At 32.3% G+C, this 23,531-nt stretch overlaps 1 long non-coding RNA gene across 1 annotated transcript; it reads right to left on the reverse strand.

Annotated features, from left to right (window-relative positions):
• Positions 1 to 781: 781 nt before the first annotated feature.
• Positions 782 to 23,024, reverse strand: LOC127837774 (uncharacterized). The gene is made up of 2 exons (XR_008029462.1): positions 22,869 to 23,024; positions 782 to 1,825 (listed from the first exon to the last, which is right to left on the reverse strand). It is a non-coding gene; the product is annotated as an uncharacterized LOC127837774 (long non-coding RNA).
• Between the last annotated feature and the right edge of the window lie 507 nt (positions 23,025 to 23,531).

Genomic DNA, 23,531 nt, shown 5'->3' on the forward strand with positions numbered 1-23,531 from the left:
AAGTGCGATAGTTCGATGGCGACAATACAATAATAAGATGACGACAGTACGACAACGCAATAGTTTGATGTCGACAATACGATAGCACGATGGCGAAAGTACGACATGACTATGACATTATCGCCATCGTACTCTCGCGTTGTCGACATCGTACTATCGCATTGTTGCCATCTTACTATCGCGTTGTCGTACTGTCGTCATCGTTTTATGGCATTGTCGCCATCGTATTATCGCATTGTCGCCTTCGTACTATCGCATTGTCGCCTTCGTACTATCGCATTATCGGATTGTCGCCCTCTGAATTTTAATGTCTAACGTTATTCCGTAGCATTTAAATGAGCAATAATTAGCATGTACAAAAATATCTTACTGGGTTTGAGTTCCGTATAGCATACCTCAAATTAAGTTGACCCGTGTATTATTGTGGCATAGCTATGTGTACGTTAAGGAATCGTTTATCATCCGGATGTGAAAATGTAATTCTTAAGTATAATAATGGCAATACAATTGTAATAACAATAACAATGACTTTTAATAAATACCAAATCTCTTCCTTTGCAGTAATATCACTTCTTTAAACGTGTACAACTTCCCTACAGATAACAAGATGATCGCTGACAGTAATCAAGTACTTTATAATTTTGCTGTTTGTTAACAAGTCAAATTACGTAAAACAACTGTCGATGGAGACGCAATCACAATCAGAACGACTACCGACTACAATCAAATCAGCAAAGTAATCAGTAATCACCAAAGTAATAAGTAATCAGCAAAGGCACAATCATGATGCTCTATTTTAATCTAAGAATATAAGCATATAAAGAATTACCATGGTAAATTTATATCGCTGGTTTTAAGGCGCTTACATGCACTATTGTTATTTACTCTGAACTAGGAAACAAATCTTGTACATAAATATTTTTGAAATGTGTTAAGTAAATTCATCTACGAGACATTTGAAAAAATATACATGTAATTTTGACAATGAACGTTAAATATTAAACAAACGATGTAATGATTTATCAAAAATGTGTCTTAACTAATCCATATCAATAATGCACAATATTCTAGTCTTAACTGATAATCGGCTAAGATTTCCGACGGATTTCAACTGAATATTCATGAGGGCGTTCATATTTTCTATGTACCGGTAAATATTATCCATCCACTTTTAAAATATTAGTTAAAACACCTTTAATATTGTCAATTATTTTAATTTATTAGCATGTATTCCTCGTTGTCTTTATAAAATCGTTATTCATTTTGGTTGTTTTAAGAAAAATAAATACAGTTTATACAGCATAACGATGACATTATTTCGGTATAGCCAATACACAAATGCTTACTTTATGTTACAGTGTCCTTTTCAATGAATAAATCGATCCTTTCACAGTATACTGTTTATACATAAGGTTATACAGTTGGCATAGTTTTGTTTTTAACTTCTTCTCGAGAAGGTAATATATTTTATATGTGAAATTATTATCATCGAATTTAAGTTTACTTGAATTAATAGAAATTGATTAAGGGTATGCTATTTATATCACTTCCAATCTAACATACACAACCAAGCCATGTTATTTGGCCTTTTCCGACTACTTTTGCGACTTCTTCCTAAAACTGCACCACGACGATCTGAATATATATCTATATGATGCAGTGTCTCGAAAACTTTTAGTTATATACGAAGTGAAGTTGAAACTTGTTTTAATTTCATTTATTCCAGCCTGAACAAGAGCTGTCACCATAGGATGACCTACGCCCCCTATAAACGCTTGATAGAAGTTGTGAGCTTTTTTCGAATCCTAAACGCAGATTTCGAAACCTAAACGCGGACCCTAAATTTAAGGTCAAGGTCACAGGGTCAAAATGTGTGTGCTTATGGAAAGGCAGTGTCCATATACACATGCATACCAACTATGAAATTGCTATCTGAAGCTACATAAAAGTTATTAGCATTTTTCGAAACCTAAACGCAAAGTGTGATGGACAGACGGACGGACAGTCCGATCACTATATGCCCTCCTTCGGGGTCATAAAAAGTTATCTGCTCTGTTATCATCTAACCATTGAGTAGGTAAATTATTAAATTAATTGACATGTTATCACTTTTCTGTTATGAGCTTGAATTGTATTTCAAATTAAATATATCGTAAATAACTCTGGCCAAAGTGTGGAGTTTGGAGCTCCTTAAACTGGTCAAAACTCCGTATGCTTTGTATTGTCAGTTCCAATGAGGTGACTCCAGTTTAAATAATTTTACTAAGCTTGTTTCGTCTGTTCGTGTCTTGTATATTACAAGTGCTGTGTGTCATACTGTTTGGTTCCATTTAATGAATAAAAGACCACATGCAAGATTTCTTTACTGCTGATAAAGCGGCAGTTTAAATTTGTATACACAAGGGGAGTTACAATACAACTGACAAGCACTATTTTAATAATTGCTACATACTACAATGTTTAAAGATATGTATACATTTCCATCAAATATAAGAAAGCGCGATTGAAGTCTATTTCATTAACCGACATAACATTATACAAAACAAAATTATTGTAATTATGTATCAATAAATTCAAACAAGGGTAAGTCGTGTGAGAAACACTTTAATAACAAGAGATTTGTACGTCAGAAACACAATGTCCCCTATTGCGCCGCTTTGATTTCTATTTATCATTTGGCAGGTATAGAAATTATCTCCCTTTAAAGCTTATTACTTCCCTTGGATTTTGTCCAATCCAACCAGGGGGGTCTGTAGACAGTCAAAGTCAGACACCACTGACAACCAAGGCCTGTGTTTTATGAAATAGATCATAGCCAGAGTTGATCATGTACCTATAGACATAAGTCCAGAGGTACGTAATGAACCATACCATTCACAAATTAGTATAGTAAAGAAATGATAAGTATATCATTTAAAAAAAACCTATGACAAATCATTCATTTGAGTTATAAATAATCAAAATAAAAAATCTGTACAGTAACTGTGAAAAGAAGTTAAATTCTTGGTATGGAAATATATAATATGAGATTTATAATTATATAAATTACTTCCCTTGAAAATAATTGTCTATAACAGCTAACTATTATTAGCAGCAAATAATGAAAAGCCACTCTCTATTTTTAGTAGCAAATAATTAAAAGTCACTACAGTGACCACCACTCAATGTGCAGCTCCATGAGATACACATGCATGCCAAATATCAAGTTGCTATGTTCAATATTGAATAGTTATCTCCCTTTAAAGCTTATTACTTCCCTTTGATTTGTATTTTCGACCTTAGACCTTGAAGGATGATCTTTACCTTGACATTTTACCACGATTTGTTTGTCAGAAACACGATGCCGCAAACTGCGCCACTTGATTCCATTTAAAGCTAATTACTTACCTTGGATTAGTTTTTTCGATCCCTAGACCTGGAAGGATGATGTTCACCTTGAAATTTTACCACTCAAAATGTGCAGCTCCATGAGATACACATGCATGCCAAATATCAAGCTGCTATCTTCAATATTTAAAAAGTTATGGCCAATGTTAAAGTTTTTTTCCGGATGGACGGACAGACTGACATACTGACGGACAGTTCAACTGCTATATGCCACCCTACCGGGGAAATAAAAAATGATGTCATATCATTATGCAATATTATGTCTTTTTTTAATTAAAAGTTCAAATCCATAAAATTGCCCCTGTGAAACGTTAGTAGCGACCGTATCAAACCCAGCCTTTAAGTCACTGAACGTCATAGTCACACCTTCCATCGAAATAGTGTTTGCCGTTGAAGCGCAAGAGTACCCACATGAACGCCCCGCCATTCGTATTCGTATGGAATATTCGTTCGAAGGATGAAGAATAAGACTTTTATCTAAATTAACTAGTAAATGCTCAACACCGTGTTTATAATGCAGCGTTACTCTCTGAAAATGAATTGGTTTAGTACCTTCCATGAGCTCTAGTACACCAGTCACAGACCCATCGGCTGGCAAAAACATTTCCACTGCAGTAAGTTCACAATTTTTAGACACTGTAAAACTGAGACCATAACGTAGTTTTTTACTCGAAATTCCCCAAGGTTGCTGAACACTTGTACACCTTACAAACAAACATCTTGCCCCTAAATCCAATCGAGGTTTGTTAATAAATTTTGAGGCATAGTTCTTGTTTGTAATACTCCGATAAATGCTGATTAATTCGTCTTTTTTTAGTACGTTTTCAGTAGATACAACGTGCGTGAAATCTTCCGGGGTCATGGTTGGGAACCTGATCAGGCTGATGACCTCATCTCCCAACTCCTGTCTTATATGTTCATCCGTTTCCTGTTTTCCCGCGTCTCTACATCTCTGAGAAGCCCAACGTTTACAACCAACGTACACTTCACACTCGCTGGCGTTAAGAATGTCTAGGTTAAGCACTTCCTGTAATCCTGACTTTGACATTCGAACAAATGCATTTGATTTCAAAACGCTCTCGGATTTTGTGTCCATAATAAATTCCAAACTTTTAACTTTAAGATCTTTATCGTCAAATACTATAGCCTGGTCGAGAATTGTGCAAACGTTTTCGGTGTCCATGTTTTCACTCAGAAATGACTTGCACTGGATTTCCAGCACAGGGATGTCGTATTTCCTAGCGGCGTACAGCAGACTGAGAGCAATCTCAGCGTTTATTTCGACCTTGCCGCTGTACAAATACCTAGAAAAACACGTATTGACGGTGCATTGCAAGAATATATAGTATCAATATATATTGTTTTCAATTTCTAAATTTGACAAGTCCTTTTAAACGAACAACATATAACACTTGAATACACTATGATTAATTTTAATTACGTTCATTTGGTGTTGTTTCATTGCATAAGCTGCACGTTGTGGGTGCCCTCTTATGCATCAAAACATTATACTTCGTGCATACTTGAATTGAGAAAGAATATACTATGCTTATTTGTATGACGTATGTTTTCAGTGAGTAATTAATTGTATGTTATAATCAACACTTTAAAAGAATCGACCAGCTATAAAAATCTTCGCAGTATAATACAAACCGTAATAAATGCCCAAGTGTAGATGGCTCAATATCTGGAACGCAGATAACATCTTTTGATTCAGCAAGTGTACCGCAGAACATTGCATAGAATACTGGACTACGGCTGGCGAGAATGAATTTGTGACATTTTATATTTTTTTGCTCATTTCCGGCTGACAATGTGACGTCAAAGAGATCCTCATTCTCAAACATCTTAAAGTTCGTGTCGGCGAAAGATTCCGAATATTGCCAGTGGGTCGCCATTGCCTAACAAAATATACAATTGTGTATTTCATGTGCCTATTTTACTGTCAAATTACAAAAAGTGTTTTCAAACATAAATGTGTAGAATCTACGTCAGTATGACACTAAAATCTATTCAAGATAGCATTAGTAAAACATTCAAAATTCAGGGTGCAATATATACTATTAAAAACCCGCTGAAGTTATTACTTTGACTGATAACAATTTTGTCAAAATGTTGCATGTGTTCAAATGAAAATGTATATTAACTCTTCATGAGTTTGACACTCTAACTTGTTCGAGATATTGTTAATAAAAACACAAATAAATCTTTACTCACTTTACTATAATTAACACGACTTTTGTAATTTGTTTTTTGTAATTTATAGGTTTAAGTTTGTAATTAAACTGACACCAATGATGTTAACATGTTGGATGTAAGTAATCAATCTGTGTTTAAGCGTATTAACGCATTGTGGTAACATATATGAGAAACTAAATTACGCGGAATAACTCAGTGTTTGTAATCGATGTGCTATCTTGCTTGACGAGAGTACTTAACTAATAATGTTTTACTATGAAGCAGTCAACCTTATATTTTGAAATAATTTCTTCGGCACATGGAAGTTGATGAAGGAAGCAATTGTAAAAATTGAGGCGATAAACATCACTCGTATTTCCGGGACGCACGTTTCCATTGCAAGTATGTGTATGCTTGCAGGCGAATAGGATTATATGTGCATGCATTTTTTTGTATCTTTGCACACATGGATTTGTTTAATTTTGTTTTATATAAATAAAACACAACTTTTTTCTAGGCAGGTGTGCGTTTTTTTTGTTTTTTTTTAATCAAATTAAGTAAAACAACACTTTGCTGGTATTAATAAATATATCAATGTATTTAATAGATTGCGTCCACGCTTTTTGATAAATATATCATCTTTGTTGGAGGTGTATGTCGAACATAGATGTATTAGCGACCATATGTGTATGTTAGCGGGAGAGTAGGATTATGTATGCATGCGTTTTTTGTGTCCTTGCACAAATGGATTTGTTAAATTCTGTTTTATATTAAGACACAATTCATCTTAGACCCGTAGATCTCTTATTTATTTATTTTTTATAAATAGTCACCATTTAAACTGGCATATGTGCACTGTCATATTTTTGTCAATTGTATTGACTTAAATAATAAACTCAATAACGCATCTTTTATAAACAAATAAATTACGCTGATAAACAAATTGTAATGTTAAGACAACAAATATTCTTTACATAATATATACAATGACATGATCGGTACTTTTTTGCAACAAATAACTATCAGATTTTTTTCCTCCCTACTGTGAAGGACAATCATATGGAGCCTAACTCTTTACAGCTATCATTAATTCTATAATCACACAGGCATATTAAAATCTAGTGAAAATGTTGATACATAGCTTATATATAGATTAGTTTGTGTAGTGAATATTTACATACAGAAAAACAGAAAATTATAGGCATTTTAAAATCAAGTGAAAATGTAGATACATAGCTTATACATAGCTTAGTTTTTTTAAGTGTATATTTACATACAGAAAAACTGAAAATCAGAAGAATTGCATGTATATATGTGTGTATGTACGTGTGTATATGTGTAGGTGTATATATATTTGTTAATATATATGAATATACCTTGAACAATATCTCCTTTTTCGGTTTTCAAAGGAGGCATTCTATAAAGGTACTGACATCTTGTTAGAATCTCTCTCTACGATATCTCTTTCCAGGGTTAAGAGAAATCAAGTAAAGCAGATTTTTTTCCACCATTATTTTGTACTAAAACTTTCATTATCCGAAGTTAATATTAGTTTTTCTTTTGTGGTTGTTTCCGGATAGTTGTATGCACTACCATCATACATATAAGCAACAAAGATTACTTAAAATATATGCATATGTATATATATATATGTGTATATATATATGTATATATATATATATATATATATATATATATATATATATATATATATATATATATATATATATATATATATATATATATATATATATATATATATATATATATATATATATATGTGTGTGTGTGTGTATATATATATATATATATATATATATATATATATATATATATATATATATATATATATATATATATGTATATATAATTGCACATTGGATAATTTAATACATATATAAACACTGATTCATGACATCATATGTAAGCGTTTTGTTGTTGTTTTGTTTTACATATTTCTGTTCTCGTCTTAAATACTTTAGCAGTACATTGGAAAAATATATCATTACTTTGTTTAAAAACCCATACCAATACCGTATGTTTTATCCTTTTTTGTTTTTTGTTTTTTGCATCTCTGTGTATCAATAGTTTTTTGTTGTTTTTTAGTTGATTTTGTCCCTTTATATTGTTTTTCTTTGCATTTATTCCACTATATATGTCATGATGAAATGTTTACTATATTTGGACATACACATCACTTTTGCATCGAATACCAAATCATGGAAAAATTCCATTGACCTATATCTTATAACAGAAATCAACTGGACATGTTTTAAAATAGAAACTAACTGGACAAGAACACACAAATTATCAGTAACATCACCCTCCACCTTTTTAAATGATTAAATAATGCACTTTGAATGTAAAAGGGCTAAACAATAAAGATAAACGTATAAAATTCTTCAAATGGTTAGACGAAAAAAAAATATAGCATATGCCTATTACAAGAAAGTCACTTGACACACACTTTAGCACAAACCTTAAAAAATGAATGGGACGGAGACATCTATCTCAGTGGACAACACACTAATAAACAATGCATTGCCTTTCTGATAAAAAATAATATTGGGATGACAGTCGATAACTTTAATGAAATAATAGTTGGCAGACAAGCAAGTATAGATATCAAAATACACGAAACACAATTAACATTAATCAACGTTTACGGCCCTAACATAGATGATTCCTCTTTTTATGAAACATTACAATCCTTCATAATTAATAACCAAGATAAAAACATTATAGTCGGTGGTGATTTCAATACTGTTCTTAACCCATTATTAGATAAAAAGAAGGGAAACCTTTATACTCAAAAATAGAAACTTTTTGAATAACATAATTGATAATTACAATATGTTAGACATCTGGCGTACAATAAATCCAAACGAAAGCAAATTCACCTGGCACTCAAACACAAAACCAACAATATTTTGTAGATTAGACTACTTTTTAATATCTGAGTCACTTTGCAACATAATTGACACATGTAGCATAAAACCAGGATTTATGACTGATCACTCTCTAGTCGATCTTAAACTACACAAAATACAACCTGAGAGAGGCCCAGGATACTTTAAAATTAATAACAGCATCTTATTAGATACACAATATCAAGCGCAAATAAAACAAGAAATATTCAATACAGTTCAAGATAATAAAGATGCAAACCCAAACACCTTATGGGAAGTAATTAAAGGAAATATACGTAACACAACAATCAGATACACATCATTTAAACAAAAAGAAACACACAAACTTGAAGCTGAAACCATCAAAATCATTGAAACACTTGAAAAACAAATGCATGAAAAAATAAACGATACAACCGACATTGAAAATGAAATAACATCCAAAAAACAAGTATTAGAAGGAATTTATCATACACATCTCAATGGAGTAATACTACGAGCACGTGCTCAGCATGTTGAACACAATGAAAAAAATACAAAATACTTCGCAAACATTGAAAAACGTAGAAGTGAACAAAAAACGGTACACAAATAAGTAGTCAACGGCGAAGATATAACAAACAGAACTCAAATACTAGAAGAACAACGTCTATTTTTCGAAACCCTCTATAAACGAAAACATGTTGGAAATAACACCCTTTTTAAAAATACACATCATGCTTTATATCCAGAGGAAAAACTATTGTGTGACGGATTACTCAATGAATATGAATGTGGATTAGCACTAAAAGAAATGCAAAACAACAAAAGTCCAGGATCTGATGGCATTACAATCGAGTTTTATAAAATATTCTGGAATGATATCAAAATATATTTAATTAATTCACTTAACTATTCATTTAACAACGAAAACTTAACAATGCTTCAAAAACAAGGTATAATATCACTCATTCCAAAACCTGGAAAAAACCTAGAATCCTTATCAAACTGGCGCCCGATTAGTTTACTAAACAATGATTATAAAATTGCAACTAAAAGTATATCAAACAGAATTAAAAAAGTATTACCATCAGTCATTTCAAGATCTCAATCTGGTTTTATTAAAGGACGATACATTGGTGAAAATGTACGTCTGATACAAGAATGCATAAATTACTTCAACCAACCAAACAATGCTGGCCTCATCTTCTTTGCAGACTTTGAAAAGGCTTTCGATTCACTAGACCATACGTTCATGTTCTCTTGCTTAGAAAATATGAATTTCGGTGAAAGTCTAATTAAATGGGTAAAACTATTTAATACCGATATTAACAGTATAATAATTAACAATGGCTTCTTCTCAAACAGTTTTAACATCGAACGAGGGGTACGACAAGTTTATAAATTATTTAAAACTAAAGTTCCAAATTGAAAAAGAAATAGCCCTCAACAACGATAAACTTCATATTTTTGAACAAAAATGGAAACGCATAAACTTTCATAACCCAGTCCAGTTGTCTTCTACCTAACTATAGTAATAACACCATACACCACATGCAACCAAAGCAAAACAAAACAGTATATCCTAGCATATCATGTATAATATGTGTTTGACATTATTACTGTTGTATTATACCACTTTTGTTCTTGCTTATGCACATATTTACATTGTATGTTTTATATTGAATAATAAAAAAAAACGTTTCCATTGCATAGGTATCAGGGCTCTCGCAGTGTTTAACTTTTAATTTCGCCACTCATTTTCGCCATCTTAATATTTTGTTCACCACTTTTTAAAAATATGAGCCATTTTGTAATCATTCTTAAATCTTAGTGTTCAATGCGATACAATGCTTTTATTGTGTATTTTATTATTAAAAAACAATATTACTCTAGTCCGAACTTGAATGTATTGTTCAGATATGTTGTCATGATACTAAAAAATACACTGTTGCTCCAATCGGCAAAAATCCTGCGTTGTAAATAAGTTCAATGCACATTATATATTGTCATGTTATGATGTAATTGCGTCATTTTTCAAAACATTCATATCAACTCTTACGTATCAAAAACATACATACCGCTGTTGTGCAATGAAAACATATATAAATCAATTTCTGATAATCCTATATAACAATAAATTCTATTTAAAAAATTTCTTAAAGGAGAAATGGTTTCTGTTCAGCGTTAGATAGACTCTTCACTTGTTTTTTACACCTCATTACAACAGGCCCATCATATTTAATCAGAACAACTCACATATGGCAGTTTCAGTGAAACATTAAAACATACACTTAAATGTTAATGTTGTGTTATTGATGTATTTAACTGAGTTTCATTAATAAATTAAACCCTTGACCTGCTATGTATGTAATAAATGGAAGGCCTCATTACTGCTTAATTAATTACTAAAAAAGAGGCTGAAATGGGTTGTCAATGTCAACGTGTCACAATATATTCAATGTTAATTTCCCGCGACGATATCCGAACATTTACGAGCAAACGCGAGATTGGCTTCGGAAGCACGACGTAGTTCTCCAGGGACAAAAACACTTCTTCGCAAGGGGCCTCTTTTTATTCCCCTTAACCGAAAAGGCCCTTTGTCCTACAGAAATATATTTAAAATCAAGCATTTTTCTCCATATTTCCAATCTACCTCAGTGTTTTTCATTCCCCAAAGCCAGAAAATGGTGTCGTTTTTTCCCCGAAAACAAGGCTGTGGACCTTTCCCCAAAGTTGGTATTTTGGCCCTGTTTTCATGAACTGTCCGACTCCAATTTTAGCGTTCGCTCGATAATTTCCGAATATCGTCCCGGGAAATTCACATGGAGTATATTGTCACACAAAAAAGAAAAACGAGAAATTTGTATCTCGTTAAATCTAAGTTACCAGACTACATCAAGTGTTGACAGTTAGGCTATTGCGATAAAGAGTCACTGATTTTGTATGCGTTAACTTCATTGTTCGAAATATTTTACGAAATATTCGTTGAGTTTAAGTGTAAATGGCTTTAAAACTAATGTAAAACTCTTTACAACAAGTCCTGTCAGAGGACAGCGCGCTCGAATATTCAAGATTTTGACAGTATAACGTAAGCCATCATGGGAAAATGGTTCATATTCAATAAGGTCAAGGTAATATAGTCATTTTCTAAGTGGAAGAGAACCATATTTGAAACATATTGATCGCTTATGTTTTGTAGAAGTTGTACTTAATAGACGATTCTGAGATCAGATATGTTTTCCATAATTTTTTAAACATTTGTTAAGACATAAAACACACTACTAAGATTTTATTTCAAGTTTGATAGCAAAAGCTTTAGTGGGATGGTTGGACGATCCTTCAAAAATAAAGTAAATAAATATTTGTGGATTTTTTTTAACATGTTTAAAAAAAAAATCTGTTAGAGTGTAGGGTGGGCGGGGGTGAAGAGGGGGTATAATGAGGGGATGTGGTCATTTAAAAGATGATCTTTCAAAAATAAAAAAAAGGAAAAATAAATGTTTAGGAGGGAGGGTGGATTCTGGGGTGGGGCGTGGGGAATGGTTTGGGTTGAGTCCATTGTGGTATGGCATGTAAGTGCTGTTATATCAAAGTATGAATCAAATATGATCATAAGTAAAGAAGTTATGGCAATTTAATTTAAAATTTATTAATTTGACATTGAGAGTCAAAGTCATTCAAAGGTCAAGGTCAAATTCAACTTGCCAGGTAAAGTACTCTGATTTTAGTAAGAAAGTATTTGAAGTTGGAAAGCAATAGCCTTGATACTTAAGAAGTAAAGTGGATCGAAACACAAAATTTAACAAAATATTCAAAGTTACTTAGACAAAAAAGGGCAGCAATTCAGTTAAAAGGCCAACCTGATTTATGCAACTTGCCCTGTACAGTCCCCTTACGATAGTTTTCCAAGTCTGAAAGCAATAGCTATGATATTTTTGAAGTAAAATGGACCAAAACACAAAACTTAACCAAATTTTAAATTATCAAAGTATAACAAGGGCCATAATTATGTCAAAATGTCATTTAGAGTTACATAACTTTGCCTGCACAGTCCCCTTTTGATAGTTAGAAAGCGTTGCAAGTATGAAAGTAATAGCTTTGATACTTAACGAATAAATGGACCTTAACACAAAACTTAACCAAATTTTCAATTTTCTAAGTATAAAAAGGGCACATAATTCTGTCAAATTCATGCCAGAGTTATCTAACTCTGCCTGCCCAGGCCCCTCATGATAGTAAGTAAGTGTACATAGTTTGAATGAAATAGCATTGATACCATGAGAAAAGTGGACCTAAACACACAACATAACCGGACGCCGACGCAGACGCCAAGGTGATGAAAATATCTAAAAAAAATCAAAACATAGATGAGCTTATAAAATGAAATATGTGAAAAAGAAATAATTCTTACGCTCAAGTCTTTTATCGCATCTAGCGCTTTGATTTCGCGTCGACTATTTGTGAGTAATCGTACTACTTTCGATTTGAACAGTCATTACACTCTTAAAGATACAATTTTTACCAGTTTACACATAAAAACATTCATATTTTCCAGATTCTTACTGATTAATACTAAGAAGTTCGAAATCACAACATAGTTATACATTTGAAAAGTAAATTAACATTGTGATGAGTAGAGTACATGTGTATTAAAATTCCATTTCGATTTATAAAACCTCCAATAAACCGAGTTTTTTTACAAACGTACGTAATCTACACACCAAATTCAAACTGTCCAATGAACAAACTGTTTCTGTTGTGTGCTGTAGTTTTGTTTCGTGAGTCAATATGAATGTTTATTTCTTGTATATACTTTAGCCGTTTACTTTTTAAAATACAAACACAAGCCGAGTTATCGCCTACCAAACAATAAGCTTTGCATGTGTAAATAGCGGATACTTTGCTTCACGAAACCGGTCTATTATCTGCACATCATGCCCGAAGCAATCTCATAACGATCAATTTACATTCATCTAAAATCACAAAAATAATAACGTTCGCTGTGTATAAAACATATAAACACAGCTAAATGTAATATCAAAGTGCAATGATTGGATAATATTGAAGAGTCAGGAGAATTAATTTGAGATGATTGACATTTGAAAGTGTCAAAATTTACTCAACGTTTTCATTGTTTAGTCTGTTTATCGATATATTTTCAAACTTATTGTTTTGTAAAATACTAATTTTCACCAATTTACACTGTTTTGATTTCTAAGCTATGCTGTGCGATCGCTTTTATATGTTAGAATTTAATTAAAACCTTAATTGTAATATACTCAGAAGCCTTACTGAATGTGTCACCCAACCTATGTGATTGTACTTTGACAGGCGTGTGCTAATAAAATATAACTCGCATATGTCAAGTGCGAGTATGTTATTGTACCTAACCGGCCAAGAATATGCTGTAATGTTTTTGTTTTATTGTATAAAGGACTGCAGCTCACATTTTCCTTTATCCAATCGTAAGAATGGAGTTATTTAAGTGCAGGGTTTATAAAGAAAGCCGTTGAACATGTGGCAGAACTCAGTCAATATATAGTTGTATTAATTGGTTGCAGTGCAAGCAGTAACGATTCAAATTTGTTATGTAATCCAGTTTTGTTATTGGCTTAAACTTCATATTTATAATCTATTTAGTTTTAAAATAATTGAACCATTCCAAGGCTTTGCTCTTTGCAGTGCTTTTCATTGTAGTTGATTTAAACTTCTAAATTTTTGCTTTGTTTCCTTACTTACGAAGAACTAAAGAAACAAACTTGTGTTTCATGTCAAGTGGTATACATGTTTAAAATTCCGGACGAGGCCATGTGCGTAGGCGGCGAGTGTGAACCCCTGTTGGAAGACTCGGATGGAATTTATGTCATTGCGATTTATTAATCTGCTCGTCATTAATTTTAAAAGCCAATTCCATGAATACAAATTTGACAAAAAAATACTATCTAAGGAAAGAGCAGAAGCAAGAACTTGATAGGAAACCATATAATGAAAGAAAGGAACACATTTAAAAAAGACAAATGAAACAACAGCGCGGTAGTAAGAAAATATCACAAAACTTAAGACTTCGGAGCGACCATTGTAAGAAGTTTAGACAACAAATGCTTTTAAAGACTATGAGAGGTCATCCAAGATTTAAGATTGAAGACTTTTAAATGACGTCTAAGTAAAACTTTAGAAACCAATTTATAAGTTACGTAGAAACGCATTTTAGTTGGAAGGTTTTGAAAAAAAAATGTTTTATTAGGGCATTCCGACATATGAGGGAGATACCGACATAATATTTTAATTAATTTGCTTAATCGCAGCAGCAAATGCGTGTCAAAAAGCATATAATTCAAGGGCGGCTATTACGTGAAAGGAAAACAATGTAGTTGGTCCTTTATCGCATGTTATCTATCTTGCCTCTTAAAATGATCACACTACAATTGTATATTTACGTCGATTGCAGATTTGTATAGTCAGTAATACCTTTAACATGCATCGATCACGTGTGGTGAAAGATATCTGATTGTCAAATGTATTATAATAACAGTATCCTGTAGATAGAATATTATCAAGCCATTTTAGTTACATGTACACGATTTTTCTTATGCAAACTACTTAATTATATGACAAATACAAGTGTTTGCAGTAAAACCTGTATTTTAACCTTTTATCTTTTATTTAAACCTTTAATCTTGAAATGTAAATAAATATTATTTTTCTATTTAAGAACCACGTTATCGTTGTTAATAAAAGGCAACGTTTTATCAAAACTAGCAGATTGGATCAGACACCAGGTGACTTTATGGCAATTTTTGTTTTACGACACCTTCTTAACCAATTGTCCCCTTTACATTTGTGTACAAGATTTGGTCTATATCAAAAGCAAAAGTGTGATTCTTTCCCTACGTATGCACAGCTTTTAGGTATATTCTATTCAGAAAAGAAGACCTCTCTATGAATGCAATCAATGATTATATAAATATACTCGTAAAGGCGATCCAACAACTTCAGTAAAAGCAGTTCCCATGGTTTAAACAGGCTTGTTAACATATTTAAGTATCTTTTGAAAATAGTATAATATACCGTTATGTTTATTGAAAGGGGGATTTTCCCTTCATGAGAGCGATGAACTACAGAAATGGTACAAATTAATATATCATTTCGAGATACAAACGATTAATAATTTGTTCGAATTCAACTGATGATTTATCATGAACACAAAATATTTAAAGAATTTTTCTTTTGTTCTTTTGCTTATTTATAAACACTATTTCTTCTATATAAAAAATCTCCGAAAATTGTCGATTTGAAATACTGATAATGTAAGAAGGTCGCTTTAAAAACATGTATGTACACATGCAAATGTTCTACCTTGATGAATTGTTTATTTTATTAAAAGCTACATATTATTTCTCTTAATAACTATCTAGTATATTGTAAATACTATTACATTTAATGATATCAGACTATACTCATGTTATTTTCGTCTTCCCTACAAAAATAATTTAATTTAGAACATAAACAACTGTTACTTAGGGAATCGTGTGTTTTATATATTAAATTAAATAACATCGATTATGTTTTTCTTTAAGAAATATAACATATTCTAGCAACGTGTTGTCAAAACTAGCAAAGCTGAATTAGGTCAATAGATGAAATGTTAAGGGAAGTGTGAATTGTTTTGTAACTTGACAATTAAATAAAATAATAAATCGAAATAAAAGTAAGTGTTTGTAACACAGTTCACCTGTTACTCAACAAAAACGTAGATGGCCAACATAGCGATTTAACTACGTTACAAATTCCGATTGACGGCGTGATGTAATGGTAGCGAGTTAGCTTTTGCTTTCAAAGGTTTCGGGTTTTATCGCTCGGGCAAACTGATGGCTTTATTTAATATGTTAACTTGTTATCATAATAATATAGACGATGTCCACATATTACGATTTTGTAAATAAAATAATATAATGATATTTTACGAAATACGAAAATCTGCGGACTTACCCCTTTAAGTTTATCACACTCAACAATTACAACAGCACAAATACAGGTTTTTAATACTTATAGAAAGCTTTATATAAAACGACCTATAACTAGATATCAGTAAGTTAAGATGGAAGCGTTATTTTGGATTCAATTACTGATATTGTATAAAAAATCTTTGTGACCAAGTCTACATCTCGATACACAAATTGACATTCTTTTTTAAATATCTATGCCTTTAACACTGTACATTTTAAAAAGAAGGAAATGCATATATGTTATTCTTACAACATTAACTGGTGTGTTTGTCGTCAAACATCAGCTGCCATAGTGTCCAATATAATGTTGCATAACATAATACATACAGAATATTACGCTAGTCAATTGTTGCAAGAGTTTGTATCAGTCGATTTGCTTGTATGATGACGTATCACAGGAGAGGCCTCGAGTGTGATTCGAAAAGCACAAGCCACGAGACTGATACAAACTCTTGGAACAATTGGCTAGTGTAATATTCCTTGTATTATATACAACTAACGAAAAAAGTTTACAACGGTATTTTTTTGCTTTAACAAAGCTGACAAAAAAATACTAAAACGGTACGCCATAGTTTATTTGAGACGCGTATGAATATAGTGTATGTAAATTACAGTGTAGACATTTGAACCGGAAAACACAAAAAGGATATCGTTAATTCAATGTTTATAACAGTTATGTTGACAACTTTAATCCACTGTTTATAACAAAAATGTTGAAACGATATGCACTTCCACTTCTATTCGTCCATGTCTTTATCGAAACTTAGTTTAAAACACACTATTTTATTACATTTCTATCGAAATTTTAATTTATGCATGATAAACACACACTCCGAAATACGTTCTGCATTCGTTCAAAGTTTTAAACAAATAGTTAACTTAAATAAAAACACGTCCGACATGTCCTTAAATTCCAGACAGTTTAAATAAAATTATTGTGTTTCGCCACAGAAATGAAGTCACATGATGTACTACGTACAATATTTCGTAATATAAAATAGGGGTTTCCTATTTTCGGTGCGCGTAATGTGACGTCATTAAATGGGTTGAAGAAAGTAGTCCTGCTAGTATGGTAAAACGAAATCGGAAACAGCGAGTAACATAATACGGGATTTATTTAAACGATTGATACAACCTGTATTTTGTTAAAAGCATTAAACAGGTAAATGATAAATATAAAAACAGTAGTTCGCTTATTCTTAAACGTATGTTGCCGAAAATACTTCGTTATAACTTTGAATTACAATGTTACATTGATGTATTTACAGAATTTCATTTATGTGGTAGTATGTCACGCGAGATTGTTCTGGGTTTGCACAAAGTTTAGAATCACAACCGCACAATTTAATATTGTCAGGATTTTAATATAACTAATTGCAATTAACATTTCAATAAATGCTTATTACTTTTGTCGTGATATTTAAGTGCGGCTGTTATAACGCTGGCAATACAATTGTAATTACTAGTAATGGCAGTAAATAATACATGGTTTCTGTTACAGTTAAGTCACAATTACAATTGCCCATTACTTCCCTAAAGATGACAATAATGTTAACCACGCCCTTAATGAGGGTGCTTGTCGTTTTGTTATATATATCATATATGACAGAAACTATTATTAGATATCTTTCAGTTTAGATGGAAGAGTGATTTTGGACTAAATTACTGTTATTGTATTAATATGACCAAGTCTACCAGTCGATACACAAATTGAAGTTTCGTCTTGAAATGTCTATGGTTTGACATCGTAAATTTTAAAAAGAAGAAAATGATTATACAATCTTACAACATCCACTGTTGTGTTTATTTTTTTCTTACAACATCAGTTGTCCTAGTGTTTTATATAGGAGTGTATAACATAAAACAAAACAATGGTTTGCTTATGCTTTTAAAACGTTTGTTGCCGGATATATTTAGTAATAACTTTGAATTACAATGCTACATTGATGTATTTACATGCTTATATTTATGTGGTCGTATGTCACGCCTCTCATATACAATTATTTTGTTTTGGGTCTTGTACTTAATTTAGCATCACAATCGCACAATTTAATACTGCCAAGAGCTTTAGATTACTATTTGCAATTAGCATTTAAATAAATTCTTATTACTTGTGTCATGAGTTTTAACTGCGTTTGTTATCACGCTGGCAATACAATTACAATTACTAGTAATCGCAGTAAAACAACGACTCGTTTCCGTTACAGTAATGTCACAATTACAATCGCTCATTACTTCCCTAAAGATGACAAGAATGTAAACCAAGCTCTTAATGAGGGTGCTCTTCGTTTTGTTAACGCTTGAGATGCATACAATCAAGATGCTGTCGATAACGAAGAACAGCGTATTGGAAGTATTTTATACCACGTCGGTAATGAGAAGATTCGCATTCAACTATATTAACTATATAAATCAAATTATTGTTATATTAAGTGTTTGTATTTTCGAAAAAAATACAGAGTAACATTTGATGTTTTCGTGAATACTATCATCATTCTGTAAAACAACGTTGTTTTTGTTCCCAACACGCTTTATTTCAAAAATGGAAACATATACATATGCAAATACATATGCAAGAACATCTACAGCCATACGTTATCTATATAGTTATAGACAGCAACATACAAAGAACACATATGCAACACATCTAAAGTCAAACCTTATCTACATAGGCATAGACAGTGGTGTAAATAAAATCATTTAGCATAGAAGGTGGAAAAATTCCCTTAACCATATCTTAACCATACGAGAAAGAATACATACACATAATACACAGAACTTAAAGTTAATGCTAAATGTCTAAGTACATATGTGTTTTTTGTTGAAATATTCTACAAAAACATACTCATATGTGTGTTTATAAACAAGATCACTGACAATATTATATGTGTGTTTGCGCTTACATAACAAATAATTACAAGGGAAAAACACAGCTTCCTGTCAACAGACAATAAAAGTTTACAAACTAAAAAGAAAGCTGTAACAAGGGCTGTTTGTAAAACAAAGTTAACCAATTTAATCATCGTCATCATCTTCTTCTTCTCCTTCTTTATTGTCATAAATATGTTGATAATTTGAGTTTGTATTGTGTAGACATGGTAAAATCATCTTATTTCAACTAACAACTTTTATGCGCGCTTAATTCGACAAATATCTTACCAATTTGTCGTGGTTTAACAGTAATTGATATTGTAAAATAATACTTGAAAGTGTAAATCTAACATTATATGTAAAGAATTTTATCCCATCATCAGACGTGCATTGTAGAAATAAACCACTGTGGAATAAATTTTCCTCTATTTCAGCAGTGCTGAAATATAGCTGTCACGCGCGGCGAAGAATGTTCATATTACTCGGAATCAACTATAAAGTTATCATTTTTAGTAAAATCGAATCAGATTCAACAAAACAAACAATTTGATACCAAGATGTAATAAATTTTTAACACATAATGTAACTCAAAAAGCAAATAAACATTATTTACCAATATTAAGTGCGCGTACTCGTGACGTCATTATCAACACGTCATACGACACAATGCATGTTGTTTCACGCTAAAGATGCAGTTGTTTAGTGTCTTTTATTCATTATTCCTTAAAAATCGGGGACGTAGAGGTATAATAAACTGAACAACAGGTTAGTTACTGATCTTTTTGTAATGTATTAGGCTCGACACGATTAAAATAATGAAACAAACTTTGCTTAAAATATCTTTGGGATTTTCCGTCTAGTTCGATTTTCCTATTCTATTCTATTTTTAAAGAAATAATTTACGACTAAGAAAATTGATGGGATAAATCGAATACTAGGTCGGTGCCGAATAAAGCAAAGTTTATCTTGCTCGGCACGAAAATCTGAACCACTCGCCAAGGCTCATGGTTCAGATTTTCTAAGCCTCGCAAAATAAACTTTGCTTTATTCGGCACCGATCTAGTATTCTCTATATCACAGCTATCGCGTAAAACTATACTATCATCAACAAACGAACAATATATTGTAACTACTTGCGCGTCTTGTCAACAGTTTTGGTCATTTACTGGACGCTGTTTTATGTTCAAGAGGTATTGATTTGTTGACCTGTTACCCATACATAATACTTTTGTTCCGTTGCTCCGTCGTATTTATTTGCATTGATTGAACTTAAAACACTGTTGTGTATGGGAAATCAGTATGTTTTCGTCCGCATCTTACGCAATACCGTAAGGGCCATCGTGGTTACACAATATATCCCAAAGGGCAACAATGCGATAGCGCTATAGTACGATGGCGACAATGCGATAGTACGATGGCGTCAACGCGATAGTACGATGGCGACAATTTGATAGTACGATGGCGACAATGCGACAAGGCGATAGTACGATTTCAACAATGCGATAGTACGATAGCGACAGCGCGACAATACGATGGCAACTGTGCGATAGTACGATGGCGACAATGGACTATTCGATAGTGCGATTATACGATGACGACAGTGCGACAATACGATGGCGACAGTGCGATAGTACGATGGCGACAATGCGATAGTGCGATAATACGATGACGGCAGTTCGACAATACCATGGAAACAGTGCGATAGTTCGATGGCGACAATTCAATAATACGATGACGACAGTACGACAACGCGATAGTTTGATGTCGACAATGCGATAGTACGGTGGCGACAGTATGACATGACTATCACATGATCGCCATCGTACTATCGCGTTGTCGACATCGTACTATCGCATTGTTGCCATCTAAGTATCGCGTTGTCGTACTGTGGTCATCGTATTACGGCATTTTCGCCATCATATTATCGCATTGTCGCCTTCGTACTATCGCATTGTCGCCGTCGTACTATCGCATTGTCGCCCTCTGGATTTTAATGTGTAACCATGATGGCCCTAACGGTATTCCGTAGCATTTAAATGAGCAATAATTAGCATGTACAAAAATATCTTACTGGGTTTGAGTTCCGTATAGCATACCTCAAATTAAGTTGACCCGTGTATTATTGTGGCATAGCTATGTGTACGTTAAGGAATCGTTTATAATCCGGATGTGAAAATGTAATTCTTAAGTATAATAATGGCAATACAATTGTAATAACAATAACAATGACTTTTAATAAATACCAAATCTCTTCCTTTGCAGTAATATCACTTCTTTAAACGTGTATAACTTCCCTACAGATTACAAGATGATAGATGACAGTAATCAAGTACTTTATAATGATGTTGTTTGTTAGCAAGTCAAATTACGTAAAACAACTGTCGATGAAGACGCAATCACAATCAGAACGACTACCGACTACAATCAAATCAGCAAAGTAATCAGTAATCACCAAAGTAATAAGTAATCAGCAAAGGCACAATCATGATGCTCTATTTTAATCTAAGAATATAAGCAAATAAAGAATTACCATGGTAAATTTATATCACTGGTTTTAAGGCGCTTACATGCACTATTGTTATTTACTCTGAACTAGGAAACAAATCTTGTACATAAATATTTTTGAAATGTGTTAAGTAAATTCATCTACGAGACATTTGAAAAAATATACATGCAATTTTGTCAATAAACGATACAACTAAAATAAACGATGTAATGATTTATCAAAAATGTGTCTTTACTAATCCATATCAATAATGCACAATATTCTAGTCTTAACTGATAATCGGCTAAGATTTCCGACAAATTTCAACTTAATATTCAGGAGGGCGTTCATATTTTCTATGTACCGGTAAATATTATCCATCCACTGTTAATATATCAGTTATAACACATTTAATATCATTTAATATTGTCAATTATTTTTATTTATTAGCATGTATTCCTCGTTGTCTTTATAAAATCGTTATTAATTATGGTTGTGTTAAGAAAAATAAATACAGTTTATACAGCTTAACGATGACATTATCTCGGTATAGCCAATACACAGATGCTTACTTTATGTAACAGTGTCCTTTTCAATGAATACATCTATCCTTTCACAGTGTACTGTTTATACATAGGGTAAAATAGTTGGCATAGTTTTGTTTTTAACTTCTTCTCGGAAAGGTAATATATTTTATATGTAAAATGATAATCATCGAATTTAAGTTTATTTGAATTACTTGAAATTGATTAAGGATATGCTATTGATATCACTTCCATTTAATATACACAACCAAGCCATGTTATTTGGCCTTTTCCGACCACTATTGCGACTTTTTCCTAAAACTGCACCACGACAATCTGAATATATATCTATATGATGCGGTGTCTTGAAAACTTTTAGGTATATACGAAGTGAAGTTGAAACTTGTTTTAGTTTCATTTATTCCTGCCTGAACAAGAGCTGTCACCATAGGATGACTTACGCCCCCTATAAACGCTTGATAGAAGTTGTGAGCTTTTTTCGAATCCTAAACACAGATTTCGAAACCTAAACGCGGACCCTAAATTCAAGGTCAATGTCACAGGGGTCAAAATGTGTGTGCTTATGGAAAGGCCGTGTTCATATACACATGCATTTCAACTATGAAATTGCTATCTGAAGCTACATAGAAGTTATTAGAATTTTTCGAAACCTAAACGCAAAGTGTGACGGACAGATAGTCCGATCACTATATGCCCTCCTTCGGGGTCATAAAAATTGACAATTCTGTTGCTCTGTTATCATCTAACCATAAGTAGGTAATTATTAAATTAATTGACATGTTATCACTTATCTGCTATGAGCTTGAATTGTATTCCAAATTAAATATATCGTTAATAACTCTGGCCCAAGTGTGGAGTTTGGAGCTCTTTAAACTGGTCAAAACTCCGTATGCTTTGTATTGTCAGTTCCAATGAGGTGACTCCAGTTTCATTAATTTAACTAAGCTTGTTTCGTCTGTTCGTGTCTTGTATATTACTGGTGCTGTGTGTCATACTGTTTGGTTCCATTTAATAAATAAAATACCACATGCAAGATTTCTCTCCTGCTGATAAAGCGGTAGTTTAAATTTGTTTACATAAGGGAAGGTACATTACAACTTACAAGCACTATTTTAATAGTTGCTAAATATTACTATGTTTAAAGATATGTATACATTTCCATCAAATA

The sequence above is a fragment of the Dreissena polymorpha genome, chromosome 7 (genome assembly GCF_020536995.1).
Source record: "Dreissena polymorpha isolate Duluth1 chromosome 7, UMN_Dpol_1.0, whole genome shotgun sequence".
Taxonomy (NCBI): Eukaryota; Metazoa; Mollusca; class Bivalvia; order Myida; family Dreissenidae; genus Dreissena; species Dreissena polymorpha.